The sequence below is a fragment of the Charadrius vociferus genome, unplaced genomic scaffold (assembly GCF_000708025.1).
Source record: "Charadrius vociferus isolate BGI_N301 unplaced genomic scaffold, ASM70802v2 scaffold758, whole genome shotgun sequence".
Classification (NCBI taxonomy): Eukaryota; Metazoa; Chordata; class Aves; order Charadriiformes; family Charadriidae; genus Charadrius; species Charadrius vociferus.
The window spans coordinates 2,268,552-2,290,281 of record NW_009649934.1 but is presented as its reverse complement, the minus strand read 5'-3'; positions in this window follow the sequence as shown (position 1 = coordinate 2,290,281).

The following is a 21,730-nucleotide window of genomic DNA, read 5'->3' as shown; positions in this document are numbered from 1 at the left end:
AGGGACTTGGGTCTCTTTAGTCTAGAGAAAAGAAGATTGAGGGGGGATCTTATTAATACATACAAATACTTAATGGGAGGATGCCAGGGGGATGGGAGTAGTCTTTTTTCAGTGGCACCCAGTGATAGGACGAGGGGTAATGGGCATAAACTTGAACATAGGAAGTTCCATCTTAACATGAGAAGGAACTTCTTTACTTTGAGGGTAGTGGAGCACTGGAACAGGCTGCCCAGAGAGGTGGTGGAGTCTCCCACTCTGGAGACATTCAAAACCCGCCTGGACGCTGTCCTGTGTAACGTGCTGTAGGTGACCCTGCTCTGGCAGGAGGGTTGGACTAGATGATCTCCAGAGGTCCCTTCCAACCCTAACAATTCTGTGAATTCTGTGAATTCTGTGAGATACATGATGGCGTGTTTCCGAGTTAAAAAATACAAACCAGCCGCAGAATTGAAAATGTTCAGCTAGGTCCTAGCTGTCTCAGCAAGCCAAATAAAACTCTAACCACCTCCCCAGCACCGTGTGGCTCTTTTGTGCACGGTCTGTGGAGCAGCACTGGCTTCCCACCCAAAGTCAGAACAGACAAGGAGCACAGGGCAGGCAGTACCATGGCTTGGAGGCCATAGCTGCCTTGACTTCCCTGTCTCTGTCATGGTTTTTTTTTTGGTTGTGATGTTGGTGCAGAGACCTAAGGAAACAGAAGTCCTGGGAGGAAGTGAGTCAGGAAACCTGTACCACGTTGCAGGGGGAAGTGTGAGTCAGAGCGCATGGTGCTCGCTGCGCCCCGGCGCCCTGGAGGAGGTGATAAGATTGTGTAATCCCCAAGATAACTTGCTGCACATCCTAATTCTGCTGATCCTCCCAGGGGAGGGGTGCCTCTGCTGAGTACTGTACATTAGCTGATTTCTTAGAATAAACTGTGACAGCTCCCTGTGAGCTCATCGCGTGGGAGGGGGGATGCTGGGCTCCCTGCCTGCGCTGTCAGGAGAACGAGAAGCTACAGAAGCATTGAATTTATCAAGAGCACAGCAAAGACCTGGCAAACCTCTTGTTTAGTCTATTTGTTCTTCTTTCACAGACGGAGAGTGTAGGGACATAAGCACCTGAAAGCCAAAGAGGAACCAGCTATAAAGCTGAGGGGAGGATTTAAGAAAGAGAGAATTTGAGAAAGAAGAGTACAAAGTGGTGGCGATAGGAGGGGAAGAGACAGTGTGTGTGCTCGGGGCTGGTGAGGGGACAGCCGGGGTGAGACGTACATTGATAGCAGGAGTAAAGAAGCCAAGAGTGTAGGCCAAGCAAGGGAAGCAAGGAGGGCAGAGAGGATGGAGAAAAGACCGTAGGGAGAGTCACTTAGGATTGATGAGGAAGGTACAGCGAATACAAACACCCTGGGATTGAGAGAGCAAAGAAATGTTACGGTGAGGGCAAGAGGCCGCCATGCATTTTGAGTTCTCAGTACACACCAGAGCCAGAGTTCGCGTTTCTGGGTCTCTGTTCATCTGTGCAAAGGCCATTCCTGAAAAAACAACCAGAGCCCTAAAGCAGGCGAGTGGAACAAGACACAAAAATCACCCTTTTTCAGCCATACAGGATGGTCCCTGTTTCCTCACCATGAATGCAGGCATGAGCAGCGTTAGCACACACAAGCTCAGCCCTTTGCCTGTGTCAGTACAGCACCTGGTGTCTCGGGACACGAATAGGCTTCTGGAAATTTCTGCTGTATAAGCAAAGCTCCCAGGCAACTCGGGGAGCTTGATGCCAGCTGAACTTCCAAACTCCAACTCTCTGCTCCTCGGACACACCACCATGCCCTACAAAATTGCTTTTGCAAACAGCTACGGAATATGAACGAAGAGAGAAAGAAGCGCTCACTGTCCCAGCGCAGATACCGGAGCACACGCTGCTGTGACACATGGGCTTTCACAAAAACTTGTCACACAGTCAGAAAGGGTCCCATCCTGTCCCACCTCATCAGTGCCAAAATCCACTAAACAACTGCAAACAGAGCTCGAGTTATGGGAATCCAGGCCTGGTTACACAGAAAATTCACTCTCAAGAAGTATCACCTTCAGAAGGGACTGCGCTGTGCTTCCCGCGAGAGCTTTACGCTCCAACACGCAGGTACACTCCGGGGCTGCAGCTGCACAGACGCTCTGTCCATCTGAAGTAGATCTAGACTGTATTTCAAACACTGTTTCAGAGTCCTAACCATGCACAATATGGCACTAAAAAATAGCATACAGAATTTCAACTGCAAATTTGTTATGCTATTTATGTTTGAGCCAGGAGCCAGAAGTGATCAAACCATCAGTTTCAGAGACCTTCTCCCCCAGCTGAGGGGCAGCGAAGACGCTGGCTGAGACTCAGAAGACCTAAAGCCTATTTCCATTTCTGCCCCGACCTGTCAGCTATCCTGAGACAAAACACGGTGTGTCCTTGGGCTCCGGGTCCCTTTTCTCCCCTTTTTTGCCTCGCTGGTATTGCATGCAAGCTTTTTCGGTGTTGGCTGCTGGACAGTATATGCCTGTAACATTAAATGCATCCCAGACTGCAAAATGCCGAATGGTTCTGTAATGGAAATAATAATGAGCACTTTAAGTTTCAAGCCTGGTATTTCTAGGACAAATGTCACAGCTCATATGACCTAACGTCCCCGGGCTAGCGAGCCTGGGAAGAAGAGCTGCATATAGGAACTGCGCACAGGGGAGCAGGCAACCGACCCCGCAACTTCTGGTAACAAAAAACTAACACTTTTATCACCAACCCCAAATCTAAGGAAATTCTTATTCCTCACCTATGAAAATTCAAGGCTGCTGGAAAAGCAATTTGTTGGAAATTTGTGATTGTTATTATGGGTTCGGTGAGACCGTATACTGTAATTCTGTATTTCACTGTGACCAGTCTGTTACTCAGACATAGGACAACTATATTTTGTTCCTGTAGGCAGTATCTGTAAGACCACAGTGCAAGGACCCAAACTATTGGTATCATGCTTTATAAGCGTCTGTTAGTTATTCTGCCCCCTGCAAACACTCACCCACCTTGTGGGTGCAGCACAGGGATGCAGCTGTGTCCAGCCGAGCAGGTACTTACCGATTTTTGTTTAAATGATGTTTTGTGAGCCTGACTCAGCGGCTGACACCTCCTTATCACACAGGATGCCTGCATTCTTTTGCAGCGGCTCTGTTTTTCCCTTTGAATCTGTTCTAATAGGAAAGCATTGGTGGAAGAGTTTCTTTTTCTAGTTACTGTTTTTCAAGATGCTGCCTGGCTGAGATCAATTCTAAGAACTGTGGCAGTCAAACAAAGAAACTTTTACAGGCTCATCAGCAGCATGAACATCACCGCTCTGGCAACTTCCCACGCTGTAGCAAGAATTTGCACAAACCAAAATGAGACCACACGCAACAGAAGGGCTGAGCAACACATGCAGGGAACTGCCAGCGCCTGCACCTTCAGCACCTCTGCAGCCACCGGAGGCGGCAGGCAGCCTCCAGCACCCTGCCGTTATACCTCCCCGGAATACATGCTCCAGTAGAAAAACCTCCCCACTGCTGTTTATCCAGGCAAGTAACCAAACCGCAGTGCTTCCACGGTGGTGGCAGGGGGAAGGCAGGAGATATGGTTGTTCACTCCGTTCCCTTCCAAGAGGCAATACCCTTGGACAGGGTTCACACACCACTGCCTCTTCTCTGCCTTGCAATACTACAGGTTGCTGACTACGAAGCCTGAAGCTTGAAACAGCATTAAAATTGCCTTTAGGGGACAGGATGGAGCAAAGCAGAGACTTGTAAGATCCCAGTGCTTCAGCCCTTCTTCCTTCACTCCCCATACCAGGAAAAAAAATCAGTCACTTCTATGAACTCTGCACAGGCACAAAAATCGCCTCAAGTCATCTCATTACATGCAGCTACCAGTGCCAGCTTAGAAAGAGTGACTTTGACATCCCAAGTTACCCCTACCCATTCCCATTCTCTCCTTCTTTGTGTGTACTTTGACAGAGGCCTATGTTGGTGTTCACGGTGAACTTGTTTTCTTTCCCAGACTAATGCACTGAGGAGCTGAAATCAGGGGCCAGCCCTCATCAGAGCTTGACCGAGAAAGTAAAGCCCCCAGGCTGCCCAAAATCAACCCGACGACCTGCGTCAAGGGAGAAGTCTAAGTCAATTTTAGGCACAGAGGGAAAGGAAGGGATTTTCTTTCTCCCCTGAATAAAGAAAGCTAAAAACACTGAAAGAGAAAAACCTTCGGACTACTTGTCTTCAGCTAATTGCATCCATGGAAATAGCAGTAGAAATGCCTACATCTGCAATGTTCTGGTCACCTCAAGCTGTTTGCTGGATCTCATCAGATTCATCACAGCCATCAGACTTAGATAAATTTGGCACTGGGGCTTTGGCTGTGACAGTCACAGCTGTGGAATAACAAGCTTTGAGTCAGCCTGAAGAAAGAAGCAAAAGAGCCGGTATATTTCCAGTGATCCTGTAATAGTTTGTGTTTCCAGAGATGTCTCTGCCTGGGGACCCCACAGGCATTAACAAACTCTCACGATCCCCGGCTGAACCACTGGATCAGTACATCCTCTACCACACTGGGGACACTGAGGCACAGGAGAACAGTGCTCGGCCCGAATCACGCAGCAAGAAAGAGTCCAAATGGCAAGCTTATAAACTACAAACTCCTCCTCCCTATTTGTAACACAAATGCAGACCTTCATGTAAGTAATTTCATTTAACTGACTGGAATTTACCCTACAGCACACATAGTCTTTATATGGCTCTAGAAGAACATTATTGAACATTTTGTGCCTCAGTACACAGCACCATGTGGTAATTACCCTCTCAAGGTATACCTTAACCAGGACAATTCTGGGGGAGTCTGTGGCTGAGAAGTTCTTTGAACTCCAAAAGGCACTTTCCTTACCAAAGTGCAGAGAGGACATGGCCACTGGAGCAGTCTGCCTGGCTGAACAGCTGCTCCTGCTCCAATTCTGATAGGCAAGACAAAAAAATAAATGGTGGTCCTAGCATAAGTCCAGTGAACCCGAATTATATCAGGGACACATTTGGCCGATGATTTGACATTGCATTTCAAAGCGGCTTCCAGACACACGGCCCCAGTGAATGAAGAAAGCCTTTGTACCTTACTAAAAGAGCACATTTTGTGGCCTCTCCTGGTGCAGTGGGGGTTAATCCAGATCAGCTCATCTTTTCCATTCAGCCAGAGCCTGCTACAGAAAATGCTGGTTTCTCGATGCTCAGTGTCTCGGTGACTTCCAGGAACAGTGAGCTAAACTCAGCTGCTCTTCCCAGCACCAGCTGAGGGGGCGGCAGGGGATGGAACACAGCCCTGTTCTTGGAAGGCAGGAAAAAATAAGGCTCTGGCAGAGCTGTGCAAACTCTCCTCTCTCCCTCCTCCCCTCCCCAAAAGCCTCTTTCAGCATCTCTAATTCCTCACGGTACAGCTGGGTTGGTTTTGCCTTTTCTCAAATAAACATAAGAGCAATGCAAGAAAACTGCAGGCAATTCTCAAGCAGAGAGGGGTTGAGTTAATCAAATAAATAAATGATAAGCTCATCTCTGTGAGCTCCCACATGCCCCATGATTTTGCTCAGTTTAGTGCATGACCTACTGTACTTCTTAACATTTTCCTGTTAGATAAACACAGAAAGCTGCAGAACCATCCAGCTCATGGAAACTATTTTTGGCTGCTTTATCTTCATGTAATACGAATTCCAAGGGATGATTGGATATTTGGACTTCCCCCAGCCTGGCTGACTGTGAAGGGAGCAGACAGTAACCTCATCGCTATTCTTCTGTGGAAACAAACATCTTTTAGAGATGACAAGTATCTGGCTTGTAGGTACAGTACTCAATGAGATTCAGAGAAACGGAGCAGTCACCAGCTGCGAGGAATGTGAGGATAGCCTCGAGGCACACAAAAAAGGAAAACAGGAATCAGACGGAGTTTGTTTCCCGGTTGCCCACAAGCTGCCCTTGAAATACAAGGCAGCGGCACGGAGCTGTGAACGGCGGGAGAAACCCTGCTGCGAAGTCTGCAGTCAGCAGCGCAGCTGGATGAGAATTCACACCGCCTTTTATACAGACTCAAGTGTGGCTCTGCTGGAACATCAAAGCAAACCTGTGTGCCCTGTGTTGGTAGGCCTCAGCTGGGCACCCAGCAAACTGGCTCCCGTGTTAGGCATCTTGGCCAACGGGCCCGGGAGTGAATGGGCCACGCAGCGGCTCAGACTAACAACTGGTCACCCCAGGACAGAGCCATGGCGTGCTGCCACGGAGGCGTCGCAGGAGAAGCTGCTCCCTCAGATATACAGTAGCTGTTCAGCAGATAAGACGTCTGTCTGCGGCGCAATCAGTCTCTCACCTATTACAAGCGTTCAATGCACTTTAAATGCTGTGGTTTTCTGTTTGTTGGGTGGGTTTTTCACCTGCTGGACAGAAGGAAAATGCAAATCTGCGTGGTTACACAGGATCCTGAAGTTCCCTGCACTGCCAAGGCCATATGCACATTTGGAAGACACGCAGACTTCATCGTTATCTTTCATGCACTTCAGGGCTATTAAAAAAATACACCCAGGGAATAGCCCAGAAAGCAATGTAGAGTCAGCAGCAAACTACAAGACCAGTTTACAGGTTGTTGAACATTTTCCACTTGCTGATTTCTAGGTTCTCAGACACCAGCTAAGAGACTGAAGCACTCTGCTGTCCCTCCGAGACTTCCAGCCTCTACCAGCATGATGCACCATTTACCTCTGCTACCTTCAGTTAGAAACAGGAAGCGAAGCGTGGGCAATGGGCTCATTTTTAGCCGTGCGAAACCGTGATGACCCAGCTACGTGCCTATAAATCAATGTAGATGTGCTGATTGACGGTCTGTGAGAAATTGGTTCATTAGCTAGAATTAAACAGAGGCCCAAGCCACACCATTTAAATTCGAACAGTGCTCTTGAACACCCTGTTCAGCCCAGGCACGGGGATTTGCTTGGTGCCTTCCTATATTTAGCATACAGTAATGTAATTGAAGCAACAAAATTAGACCCACAAATAGACTGGTTTCTCAGTACTTAATCAACGACCTTTTCCTAGAACTGCAGAGGGCTGAAATTAAAAGAAAGGAATGTGTGGTAATCAGCCCCATGGAGGCAGGAGGAAACCACCATGAGTTTAAACTCCAAACACAAATTCTGGCCAGCTGAATGTACCCTTGTTTAAATTAAATGTGGCTTCACAGTGACCCAGGCCAGGGATTGCATGGAACACTTCAGAGGGCGCAGCCCACGTACAAGGAATTACTGAGCAGATACAACTCTTACGGTCTGCGATTCACTGTGTAATAAGGATGTCCTCGGACCCCTGTCCCTAACAGATGAAGAAAACGACAGGTCTGAGGTACCTCTGCAATAATGCTAATCCGTTTCTGTCAGCTACTTTTGTGAACAGCAACAGGGATAGAAAGGAGTGATTGAAAGACAAATCCAGTGTACAAGCTCCAAAATGCATAAAACGGGCAGCGATCACACTGCAGCAGCACTTAACAACAAAGCGAGGAAAGAAGGCAGGAGCCTGGGGCACTGCGCTCCTTCCAATTCGCTATTAGTAAGTCTTACAAGATAAACTACAAGACTCCATTTTCTGTCCTTTTCTTCTTAATCTTCTCATTTTTATTGGGGGGCTGAATAGGAGAACTACATTTAAAAAAATCTTTTTTCAGTCACTAGTTTTCATATTACTATTAGGGAAAATCTTCTCTTTGCATTCTAACCTAACAACTGCCAGAAGAATAAGACAAAGGAAATATTCTGTAAGCAGAAACACAGTCAGACATTCAAGCAGTGTTGAAATGCTTCAGAAACTGTCAAAGCTTGCAGCTGACAGCGAATGAAAGGGAGCTTCATTTTTATGTATTTCTACAATACCAGCACCACAAGCCTCACAGTGCCAATTAGCACATGCAAAGACATTGGTGCAAAGCTAAGTCGAAGGAAGGTCTTTTGAAATACATTTCGGAGCTGTATTTTCTAGCTTTGGCGATACCCTTGAAGAGGTCAGTCGTACCTCCCCATCTCTTCCACTCACACTGCCTGCGACTGTACTGCAAACAGATGGAACAGCCTGTCATGCGCAGAGTATGCCCCTAGAAATGTCCTCCAAACGGCTTTTGCCAAAGAAGTTTTAGGATTGAATTTACTTCCCACATGTAGAAGCTACTGACGTCTCTTGGCAAATTTTTCCTGCGTAACGCAGGATCTCTTCTGGATCAAGACAGATGAGGTAGAAAGATAAAGAGTTCCCCTGCACTGGTTTCATACGCTGCATTACCCCCTGCTGCTATTGCGGGAGGCAGCGGGTGAGGACAGAGCAGGGAAAGCGAGAAAGTAAGGCGAGAAATAGGATATGGGAACCAGACAACAGTAGCATACATTTAAATCGGCCATTGTGCCTTTGATTCACCCTGCGGCAAGACAGCTGAGAAGGAAGGGCCCCACCAGCTCCCCTCCCTACCGGCACCCCGCCGCGGAACAGCAGCGCCGGGCTCTAAAGCTGCATCTAAAAATCACTCGCTCGGAGCTCCAGATACAAAGAATTGATTATGTAAAGCCGCATCAGGGATTTTGAAAGAGTTTCCTGTACGCTGCAGATCTTTCTCAATGCAAGTCTACAAAACCTTATAGCATAATTAAGCTTCCAGAAATACGAATAATTCAATTTGTAATTCCATTTCTAGTTCCGTTCCTTCCATTCATCTACTAATTAATATTGCTTTCACATCATCATTAAAGATACCAGCTTGATAATAGGAACAAAAGATTAGGCTGAGAATCTTATTCGTAATGAATGGTGACAAATAATATCAGGTGCAAATTGCAAAGTGTGAGAGTGCAGAAACCGGCTGCTCTAACCTCTGAGTTAACCTAGCGCCAGAAAAGCCTCTCTGCCATCCACAGGCACTAGCATTTCCTAGAAGAAAACCGAGAAGGAATCATTTACTCTTAAATTACGAAACACTGACTGGAAATGTAAGTACATTTGAAAAATACATGTCAAACGCAATTCAGGGAAACACGCTCCAGTGTTTTAAGAAAAGCCAAGTTACCTTTCTATCGAGGCAATGTTAAGGAAATAGAAGTGGAGTTACCACCTCTGCCACTGTGGTGAACCCCTTCAAGTTGAGGACAGCAGAGCTGTAACGGAGGGTAAACGAGGAGCTGTGAGGCAAAGCTGGTCAGGGGGTGGGGGACTGTGCAGGGGTACAGACAATAAATATCTTTGAGCATACGATTCGAAGCAGAATCAGCATGTGAACTAGCTTAATGCTTCACCCTTAGCCTTGCCTTCTTTTTCTCCCCAAAGGCACGCTGCTCCTTTGAACAGGCTTTTCCTTACTGCTGCGCGCTTTTGCAGCAAGGAGCTCAAAGGCGCCGGCTGGTAAGTGGCACTCAGGCACGTCTTTCCCCTATCTTTGAAGAGCTTCCTTGGGCAACTTCTCACACTTTTATGCTCCAATTTGTTACATAGGAGCAGTCTGGGCTTTTGCATCTCATCCAGGCCCTGAGGCCATAGCGGACAAGCCCCTGTTAGGAGATAGAAAGACCTTCCTGTAGTTAATCTTACAAATCCCTGTTTTGGAGTGGCTGCAAAGGTGGGAAAATTCCCTCAGCTCACAGGCATGCTTTCTCCAGAGCATCCGTGCCCTGCAGCCGGACAGTGTCACGGCAAGCACAAAAGCTCAACAGCAGCCATACCTTTTCTTTAGAGGAAGGCTCGAAGCCATACAGACTCCCTGCTCCCTTCCTTAGCCCATCAAAAGAGGAATTACCATTTTAGCATCTGCATCATAATTCAGAATATTTCCAAAGGAAATTAATTTGTAAGTAAGCAGGAGCTTAACTCACCGGTAGACAGAATATCCAAAAATAACCAGCATGCTACCACCTCCCACTGACAGTTAATCCAAAGTTGATATTGCTTTGGGGGATGACGGCTTTGAATCTCAGCCAGCTCACCTTCCCTCTCAAACCAGCAGCACTTTGTGGCCTTTTTTGACCCAGAGCCTTTTTCTTTTGATTCAAGGGCTCTGAACAACCTATTCCTAACAAAGTCGAAGTGTCATTCTGTTCCACAAGAGTCACAAGAGGCCTTAAATCCAGCAGGTACACAAAGGGATCATCTCCCCCAGAGCTTGTCCCTCAGCCCACAGGGAAAGAGCGAGCTGGGCAAGAAGTTCTCCACTCTAAACTCCCCACATGATTGTTTTGCTTGACTAGTCCAGTTTCCCTTTTGGGATATGGAAGCCCCACCCAAAAATCCAGTGTCCTGGATTTCCCCAGTATTAAAAACTGCCACCTGCAAACCACCTATCTTCTTAGCACCTCCGTTGGGGCTTTTGCTGGCAAGTTATCTGAACGTGTACTTTCTATAATGCTTACTACCAGTCAGTGTTTTATAATGCTTTTGTCTTGAGGCCTAATAATTTAGAAATTAATTCATTATCCTCCTGTGATTCTAGTGTATTATTCTGCTGTCATCCAAACACAGATCAGAAATACTCACTAAATGCTTCTACTTATTCTCATTATCATTAACAATTGCACCATTTCCATTTCAAAGAGGCCTTACACAAGTCTTTTTCTGTTTCAAGCAGAATGTTTAAATACTTTATCATCCTTGAAGATAGCAGCCAAGGATAATTTTACATTTTCTTTTTCATTTTCAGTTTTTTGCACTTCATTTCTAATTTATATTAACTGCGCCCCACTCTCCCTCCCCTTCCACATTGCTTTTACTTTTTTGTTCCTAATGCTGTCTTCACCAGCAAACAACGATCAGCTTTTATGAAGATGCCTCTTTCCTGAGGGCAGAATCACAGTTCTTTGCCATATAATGCACTGTTCTTAAAGAATACCTAATTCTAATATTGATTCCCATCTCCCCAAGCTTAACTCAAGAAGTCTTTTAACTTTGGATAAATTATACGTTACATTATCTATTGGGAAAGTCATCTTTTAATTAGATTTATCTTTAACAAGGTCACAGTCACGCAGATACTACCAACTCCCAATCCAGCTCTGAAATCCTTTGCTCCCAGATGTGCTGGGTCTGCTAAAACATTGTTCAATGATTTCTTGCAGACCCCGCAGCGCATAAATCCTTCCACTCTGAAAGGCTGCACCTGCTGATTTGCGTAACCAACATGCACTTTTCTTCTCTGGATGCAGATTCCGGGACTCCAGTTGCGCAACCGCCAGGGAGTCGATGTGGCAGCAGGGACTAGCACACACCATTCCTGCTCTCTGTGGCACGCAGAGCATCCTCCCGCTGCTTTGACTGGGCGCTGGGCTTAGAGTTAGACCCTAAAAAAGTGCTCCCAAAATGGGTGTGAAAGAAAGGGAAGAAAAATACCATGGTGGAATATAGCAGAGAGGGACAAAGCCCGAATTCCGCACAGTGCTAATCATGACGCAGGCTGGCAGGTGGAGATTGAGACCCCACTGCCCATGGGGGACCCCAGCAAGGACAAAAGGAAAGGCAAGGGAGTCAGGCAATCAGTGAAAGGAGTAGAAATATCTTATTGGGTTTGTCTTTTGGGGCAGAACCCTCCTAGGTGGAATCCAGAGGAGAAAAATAAGAATGGAAAAGGGTCAGATGAACAAGTACATTTACTGAAAAGCTTTTAACTTCTAGGACCACAGATATCTCATGCCACCTAACAAGAAATTGTTGCTTTCAGCATTCAGTTAAGTGTTTGGTCAAACAGCTCCCTCCTGGCACCTTCACTGAACCATCCTGTGCAAAGTCAAAGACAAACCCACTCTGAGTGGCCAGCCCCAACTGCTCCAGCAGGCTGAAGTCAGGCCCATCAACCCTTCCGCCCAGGAAACTGGGGTTTCCACTAAATCTCACTATGGCAACACTTCTGGCCCCAACCCAAACAGATGCTTGCCTACATCTCTTGCTAATATTCCTAGGTCACAGCATGAAATGATTCTTCCAAATCTTATATATATACACAGTTGAGGTTGGAAGGGATCTCTGGGTTTCATTTAGTCTATGAAGTTACCTCACAGCAGGGATAACCTCCAAGTTAGACCACGTTGCTCAGGTCTTTGTCCACATGAGTTCTGACACACTGGGTCTGCAATTAGTTAGGCTGCGAAAGAGGTCACATATACGGATAGACCAAACACTGGAATAAACTGCTGCATTTGCAAATGAGCTTTTCCCATTTGTAAAGTGGAAGTATTGCTACAAACCAGGATGACTATTTCACCACAATTCCTGAAAGCCAAACTGGTGTTTGCTCTTGGATGGGGAGAGCAGCCTACCAGCAGGGAGAACAGCCAAGGGCTCCCTGATGACCTTCTAGTTTCTTTGAGTAGTTTCCAAATGGTACACTACACTCACAGGCGATCCATGCAATAATATAGTATTAAATAAAATTGAAAGTTTATCTTTTCAATGCTAGACACACTTGAGTTACAGAAACAGCACAAAGTCACTAAACGATTATCTCAGATTAACCTACTACACAATCAGTTTTCTTTTAAACCCTTCTTCAGCTCCATCCTATACTACACAAATGGAGCACTGTTCTAAACTCTGAGTAAATCTGCTGCCATCCTGCTATGTCTGGTTTGCAATAGGTTTTTACTGAAGAATTAAGTGGAGAAATAAACCCACGTTTGGTGACACTGTAGTCTGACTCTAAACTATCAAAACCATGGATGCCCAGAGGTAAACCTTTCCCTTAGGATTTTAATTCCCTGCACTAAGTACAGTATGAAGTACATCAGAGCATAAAGCATCCAATCTTCTCTACACATAGTTCACCCAGATATGTTCTCTGGATGCTGTATGCATTCACTCACATGCAAAGTACATCCTACAGTATGTGTGCCCCACAGTCATTTCTGTTACTTCCTACCAGCACTCCAGTTCAAATCTTCAAGTTCTTTTGGGATGTCATTTAGCCTCACAAAAGTTATTAGAAGATCACTTTTCTCTGGCTTGGTTGCCTACAGTATCAAAGGTAACCTTAAAAGGACAAAAAAAAAAAAAGAAAATGGGGAAGAGTATTGCTCTACTCTGCCTTTGGAAGCAAGGCTCTACCAAGCACAGGACAGGGAGGATGGGTCCCTGGGGAAGCAATATGGTAGCTTAAGGATTAGGAAAGCATATGATGGGAGGGCGCAAAGAGGAAGCTAGAGACACACTTTCCTATACGCACAAAACAGCACATTTCCAGCAGCCACTGTCTCATGACCTGCCCTTGACTCCAGTACTGATAACGACGGCTGATGCTAATACCTATGGGCGATATTGCTGCCGCCTGTGCATTAGAGCAACGCAAATCTGGGAACCCCTGGCACAGGTTACAACCACAGGCTGAATTCCTCTTTGATACCACTTAAGCCAATATGAGTTCTGAGAAACTGTTGCCACATGTTCTCTCCATGACGCACTGCTTAACAAGCAGCTCTTATTTTGTGCTGGCTTCAGTCTCAGAGTGATTTCAGTGTATGGTCCCATGTTCAACGCTTTGCAGGAGAGTGACTTAGACCTGGCTGACTGTGGCAATACCAGTGTTTATGAAGACAGCCATACGCTCTTCTAGCTACACATGGACAGAAACAATAGTCCTCGGGGCTGTTCTATCTATTGGAAACATTCACCTACACTGTGAGGAGCGTTTATGTCATTTGGGTCTCCCCTAACCTCTTATATGAGACAAGACAAGTCTGTCCCCAAAGCCTTAAAAAACCCAACGCCCCTCATCTCTGAGACTCTGATGACAGCCTGGGTTTAGCAAGCAACCACCACTTAGGTCAGGTTAGCTGGCAGACACATTACCTGTGATGTGTCCTTACGTGCAGTGCCGTCACTCCATAAGACATGCAGAGCCACTTTCACCATCAGTCAGATCTACCACAAAATCACACAGAATCTTCCCTTTCCCCTCACCTGCCATGACTTAATTACAGACTGCAGAGGCCTCCAGGAATGAAACACTACTAACAGTGATCAGGGGATTCTGTGCTGTTGCCCAGAGTAAAAAGCAGTCTTTGTGGACAAGTTTTTCTAAATCAGTACCCCAAGCCTGCATCCAGGAGAAAGGCAATTAGTTTCAATGCTTTGTTCGGTTCCCTTCTGTGCAGAGGGAACTTGGAGGAGGAGGTGGTGTGAGAAAGCTTGCCATAACAGGAAGCCTCTTAGAGGAAACCAGAGAGTTTTTGTCCTCCTTTCTGTAGCCTGTCTTGTTCTCTTCTGAGTAACCGGTCTGATGAACTTTGAGATGGGCTCCATAGTCTCCTACCTAACCAAGCTTTCAGGGAGGAGAAGTCAGGGAAGAAAAAGCCGTTGATGAGAAAAGGTGGGTTTTGTGGGAGCTTATCAAGCCGCAGGACATAGACTTTAGGGTATGTGACTATTTACTTCCGCTCTAGCTGTACTTTTAGCTTTCAGCAATGACAGCCGCAGTTCTTTTTTAATTTAAAATTATTCAATGTTAACTGAAATAAGTTCTAACTTGAAATGCTAACTGACATCCAAGACGGGGAAGATTCTTTAAGCAGCATTCGCTAGCCAATCCTGAGAAGTCAGGCTAAAGCCAAAAGGCCTATTTCTTCAGCCTGTTACACACCGATCCATCCTGTTCACATGGAGCTCTGCAGTCTTGACAGCTGCAGCTCCTTCTAAAGCTTCTTCTCATGACATATTTACGTCACCGTTTAGCAAATACCCAAGGGTATTACAGCTTAAATACATAAACTCCATTCTCAAATGAACATTACGTTTTCATTTTTTACCTACACAGGTATATACAGAAGTTGTTAAAAACAAAGAGGTTTTTGAGAAACTGGGAGGGAAACCGATTTATTAAGTGTAAATTGATATTTTTTTTAAGAAAAAAACCCCAGCCCATCACATACAAGCGCTTTTACTTTTTTAAAAACAATTAGCCTTTGGTTGGATTGGCTTTTATCACTTGTTGCTAACTCTGGGCTCCTCAGCCAATCAAACACAACCAACAACTGCTGTTCAGCTGATATTATAATATAGCACCAGTATCTTGTGGGTTTTGTGATGCTTTGCCACTGCCTTGAATTCTTCTGTGCACAGAAGTAGTGCTTTGGAACCAACATCTCTGTTTTATCCAGTCTCTCTACTCCATTGTCATATCAACAGGAAAAAACCCTGAGGGGAGGTGCATTCACTAAACCCATTACAAAAAACACAGACAGAGAACAAAGCAAGAGACAACAGCCAAAGACTGTGTGCTCTGGCACACAGCATAAGGGGATGGGAGAGCCTTGGGCATCCCCACCCTCTTTCGTTGCCTGACATTCCCTTATTTTTAAGGCACTCCTAAGAGTCCCCTTTCCAGCAAGCTCCAGCTCAGAGGGCAGCGTGTGGGGCGGGAGCTGTGTACCCACCATACATCACATCAGAAGCAGTCTCGGCAATTTCCGCCTGCCGGAGCTCACCCCAAGCGCTGTGGTCCATTTGGTTCGTACCCCAGGGTACCTCAGGCCTGCCGGGCCCATCAGAATAGAAAAGGCATAAAAGAACGTCATCCTCTCTCTGCAGCACCGCAGGTTTTACTCTGTCAGCACAGGGCACAAAGCACGACGCTGATCGCATACTGATCTTAAAGCGGGGGAGTGACTTACCTTGAGTGAAATTCACAGCTGATAGAGGATCCTGCCCAGACTTGTGCCCCACTTTGGCTCCATTCATGCTGTTGAAACTGGTTTAAAGAAAGCAAAAAATAGGTCATCTCACTCTTTGGGAATATCTTCTTCCAGGAAAAACTGATTCACTAAACAACACATCAGACCTTTTTTTTTTTTAAACAAATTCAGCACAAGACCAGTATAGGCCCTTGCTGCCTATACTGACCCACCTAAATGCAGACATCAAACTGAAATTCTTAGAACAGGAGTTTCTTTGGGGGTCAGTGGTGACAGAAAGATACAGTCCACCTGAATCTGACTTACACTCATTCGTCAGTGCCCAGATGGCTCTGCTGGAGGATCCAGCGTTTCTTAGGTTTGTAGGCTCATATGCTATGACTCTACCAAGTTTCTTCTGCTGTCCCTTCAAGCATCAGAGGCGGAGGGCTTGATCTATTTGGCCTGTTAGTCAAAAAATCTTTTTAACCTGCTTTCTACTTCTTTCCCCATGGCAACTGAGGCCATTTTCAGCAGTTCTTGTTCACTGCCTGCTTCTGCATTTTCCAGAGCTCATAAATCCCGCTTGACTGCGAGGTAGAGGGGGACTTAGATTGCAATTTGCTGTATGATATGGACAATGGCTACTGCCCCATTTTGAAATCCAGCACACTTTTTTCTTGCTTCTTCCTCAAAGTGGAAAGAATGAAACCCTTGTTCCTGTGTGAGGCAGCAGCTCCTGACCTCTCAGGCAGTCAGTGGGAACCAGGAACCATTGCCACCCCAAAGGTGAGAAGCTGCTGATGTGCTGTGGAGAAGGAGCTGCAATGCTTCTGGAACCACCTCCCCAACTTTCCTTTCCCCTTCATTCTGTCCCTGATGAAATCCTAAGAGGATAAACTGTACTTGGCTACTTCCCAAGCAGCGTGAAGAATGGACTCCTCCCGCTCAGAGCTGTGGTCCCTGCTCACGGGCACACTGAGACAAGCATGTGGTTCACCGCCAGGTACAGTCAGTGCCTTCTGCGCTGTGGCGTCACTAAATGCCGCGCATTTATGGCCACCACAAAGGCCTTTGTGCATGACACAGCTTCTTGAGTCGGCAGCGGGTCTCTGCTGTCTATTGCTGTGGAGGCTGATCAGCCTCAAAAAAGAGATGAGAAGTTTTCCCCGTTTTCAGGAGAGTTCAATAAGCCGTGCTGTGCAGGACTGCTCAGGTGCTTTGCCTTTCTTTCCTTGTTTCCCTGTTCAACCCACACCCTGCAGACATGACATTAATGCTCAAATAGAGACACAGTTTATCTTCAGATGCCTCTGGTGAGAAAATAACACGGTGAGTGGGTGCTGGTACCTACGGAAGTGGAAAGACAGGAGGGGCTCAGGCCACAGTTGGATCGCTTGCCGGAGAAGAGTCGCACCGCTGTGCTTCAGGCGTGAACACCATGCTGAAGATACGGCAGCCTGTAGCACAGAGGCACTTTCCTGGGAAACAAATGTCCTCCGAGTTTTACATCTCAGTGTGTCTTTCAAGTAACAAAATCCAACCACCACCAAACCATATGAGGACTATATACATTTTTGTGAATGATGCTAAGTCCCAACACCACTCACTTCCAGAGCACGTGACCGAACCTGCCCACATTTGTGGGGTCACAGTATTTCATCTGAACTAAGACAGGAAATAAGCAGCTCAGAGTCCTCATTTTATCACAGATGTCTGACATGTTATTGGAAACCCGGGACTACCCTTCAAAACAAAACATGACTGTCAGTTAAAGTCCAGCAACACCCTTTAAAGAAAATAAATGGCTGTTTATACTGTCATTCCACTGTAACAGAACTGAAATTGGTAACTTTGTCACAGAGCCCTGGTGTTTACTTTCTCCTACAGATACTTCTCCTTTCCCAAAGCTTTCAGCACAGCCCATTTTCATGCTCTACTGTAAACTGGATCATGGTGTACCTTGTACAGTTTTTGCTATTTAAAAATCTGTACCGAGCATATTATTATTTTACACACTATCCTTTCTCTTATCGTATCTCCTATTAGATCATAAAGAATACAGAGTTGACCTCAGCTATCAAATAAACATAAAAGCCTGCTGCAAGTCTGAAGCAGGCTGAGGTACAGATATCACATACAGATAAGCAGAGCTCTGAGTGATCTAAGCTGCAATAACCATCTTACAGTTAAGTGTAACGCATAATGTGCTGTTCAAACCACAAATTAGCAATAATGTGGAATCAATTCAATTTAAAAAATACCAGAACTTTGCCTTAAAGAATGGCCTTCTTCATCAAATAAATGGGTTTCAATTCTGTGACAAATCATTTTCTCTCCCAGCATTTTTAAGGACTACGGTTATTTTTCCATTTCTTGTGCAAATCTACATAAAATCTTTTCTTTTTTACATATATTAAAAACCAAACATTTCAGTTTTCAAAGGCTATCAGGGTTGCTCTGACTCTCCTTTCTGAAGAAAGGAGCGAGAACTATATTTAGGCCTCCTCTTTCAGGTGCACAAGTAAGGCTGGTTTTGTTTCCTCTTAATACACACGGAACAGCGAGACAAGACAAAAATGACCTTGTGCTGATACAGTTATCTTGGGACGCCAATGCTTTTGCCTATGCTTAGTTTAACAGAGGGGGCAATACTAGGAAAGGGAATATATTGACTTTTCAGAGAACTCTACAATTAACTGCAACACTGAAAATGAATATCAAGCATAACTCTCCACTTTTTCCTTCCTTGCTTGCCTGGGAACAAACAGTGCTCGCATTCGGGATAAATTGACACCAAGCTAACACAGCACCGTTTTGTCAGAGCACTGTCGCAGCCTCATCACCATCATGCTGACCAGAGCTTATCAATTTGCTTCGTCCTCGTGTCACAGTGCCTCTCTACTACTCTGTCAGAGAGGAAAGGAGGACAAACAGATGAAAAATTAATTCCTACCTACTTTGAGACACCTTTATTCTGCCACAGAGACGTAAAGAAGCACTACTGCAAACCAGAACTGCACCCAAGCTGTTCCACGGGCCCTCTGCAGGAGACATACTCCTGATTTACACCTAGTGCCTGCCTGGTTCTGAGTGACACCTGCATGAAGGGCAACCATTTAGCAGCCCTCACCAGCCAGGTAAAAAGGCTGTTTATCACAGGTGTCCCCGAGTTACCAATCCAGTCACTTAAATACTTCACAGAAGTCATCCGTCCCCAATATGGACCAAGCTCTGCACAGAGCAGCGGCAGAACCCAACAGACAGAGACTCAAGAACCAGAACATTTTCAAATAACCTGGTCATTGTTTTTATTGTCACTTCAAAGAGAATGAAAAAAGTCCCACACTAGTTGATGCTCCTCAACCTATGCCACAATACGTTACATCATAAATACAGCTCCTGGATATCCTTCTGCTAAAGTCACTGAAAAGCCCATGAGATCGGTGGGAGCTGTCAACTTCAAATCTGCAAGTAAGATATCTGCCAGCAGAGACAGGAGTTTGGAGACAAGCACCCACGTGAGCTGGGACCATCAGATCAAGTGATCCTCCAAACCCTCTTTGCAGAGATTTTATCAGAGCTGGGCAGGCAACAGGCAGGTTGTGAGTCACTTGGCATGAGTCACACTACCATTAACCCCTCCCAGCAGTATTGGGATTTCAGGTGGAAAATTACAGGTGTGTTGTAGACCAACGTTGTGTAACAGGTCAGTCTGCACAGTCGCACTTCAGACACTTCCAACAGGTGTCTATGTGAATGGCTCAAGTATGGTGTAGGTGAAAGCACATCAGAAAAGCGGTTAAAATGAGCAGCACTACACTTTCATAGTACCAGGTGAGAAGAGAAGCACCTCACGCAACATCACTGTGACATGCTACAATATTTGCAGCTGAACTTAACTTTCACTAGACGATGACCTGTCTCTATATGATATCCCATATTCTGACCCAGTGAAATGAAAGGCAAATGCCTCACCACCCGCAGGGACTGCTTAGCATTGCTCCTCCTGGTCAACAGCACCACAGAAGAGTCAGACCGAAAGGCCCAACGCTGAGGCTACTGCACAGGTTTTTCTCAGAGCATTACATCATGTTAGTTCACTTCCTCAAGTGGATTTCCTCTCCGGAGTCTGGCACTTCTGCCTTGAACACAGACTTCAGCATCACACAAATATGCCTTCCTCCTCTCCCCTGACTGTTCAGCTACGTTTAAATCTAACCTCTGGGCAGCAGACAGCACAGAATGCAGACTCCCTTGCCTTCAGATGTTAGAAAGAAGTGTCATTATCCATAATCCTACATCGAGAAGGGGACATTAAAAACTACATCCACCTCAGTAGCTGGACTACACTTCTCGGCTAGGCACTGAGCTCTGTTACTACAAAGACTGTAGAAGACCGTGCCTAGCCAGGAAAAGGGGAAGATGGGGGAAATCCCCACTGCCTGCGGCCTTCTTCCTCATTTTGTTAATCCATCTTCTACTGCCATCTGCTCCTACTTCTGATCTGCTGCATCCTTACAATGAGACTGCAAGCAATAATTGAACTAAGCATGGGAGGCCCTCCACATCCAAAATGACCAAGATTTGCCCCCCTCAGATATTTCTCGACAAAGTGGTACAAAATATGATGCTGTGGCACTGGTTATAATTGCCATATTTCAAGAACAGGCTCACATCATGTGAATCTGAACCAAACCACAGGGATGCGCCAAGTTCCGTCCTGCCACGCTCCCCATCTGCCGTATGGAAGGGTATTTATAAATCCCCCGTAGCTGGCTTGTCTTTCAGAGAAGGCGGCAAGGTCCAGTCCATCCGGTGTTGGAATTCTGCAAAGCAGAAGCAGCACTGGGCTCCTAATGCCTTACAGATGATAACAGAGCTCATTTTAGTTCTTAACCTTTTCCTTCATGGCAGCAAGAAACCATCTCAGCGCGAGTGAACATGCTGCACCGGCACAAAGAACGACCCCAGCTGCCAAGCTAATTGTGGAGACAGGAATGGCTGGTAGGAAGACAGGACAGGAGAGGGGGTGTCTTCTATATCAGAGTTGACTCATGTCCTAAGTGAGCCACAAGAGGGGAATGTAACTTCTAGGATAAAGACCTTTCACTATCCAGCGCGGGGATCTTATCCTTGTAATGGAAAAATCTTGACAATGGTGAATAGGAGCATTCAGATTACAGGGAAGCTGGGGCTGGGTTTTTCAATACGTCTTGTGCAACACACTCCAAACTCAACCAGTTTCTTCAATCTGAATTTATGAACACAATCTTTGGGATTCACATACTCCACCCTTCATTACTTATTGCCAGACTGAAGCTAACGCAACAAGAGCTGAACGGATTCAAGAAGAACCTCTTTGCAACAACCCTCACCACTGGCACAAGTAAGTGCAAAGACTGAAACTCAGCTTGAGGGAGGTGCTGAGCGTGTCATTCCAGCAGGATAAGCAGGAGTGCATTTGTGTGTGGAAAAAGGGCCCCCCGATTAGATAAAACACCTTGAAATTTCTTTCAACCCAGCTATCTCTGCTAACTAGCAAACGCCGTTCAACTTTCTTTTCTTATTGGAGAAGCCTGCTTAGGCTGCTCCATGGATGTCTACTTTTCCATCCAATTGAGGGTGGGGTTTGACACCCACCATTTGCTTTTATAAGTTCTCAAGTCTGTAGGGCAGCCCTTGTGGTTGTGTAAACCGGGCTAAACATGATTTTGTGGCTAACTCGTACAGGCAGTAGGCAGGAGATGTGGCAGTGACACAAGGTAAAAAGATACAGCAAACATTTTCCAAACATTTCCATTATTCTGAGGGTCCTGCCATTCTGGAATGTCCATAGCTGAGACAGGTTCTCTATACAATTTACAGGAACTCACGAACTCTTGAGGACCCACTGTCCTAAGCTCAAACACTTTGGAAAAATGAAAGTTTCAAAACTGAGCATGCATTTAGGGCAAAACTCTCAAGTTTACAACTACTAATTTTTCAGAATTCTTTGAAGTCCTCTTTTACATCCACTGCTCTGGTTTGGAGTAAGCGGTAACA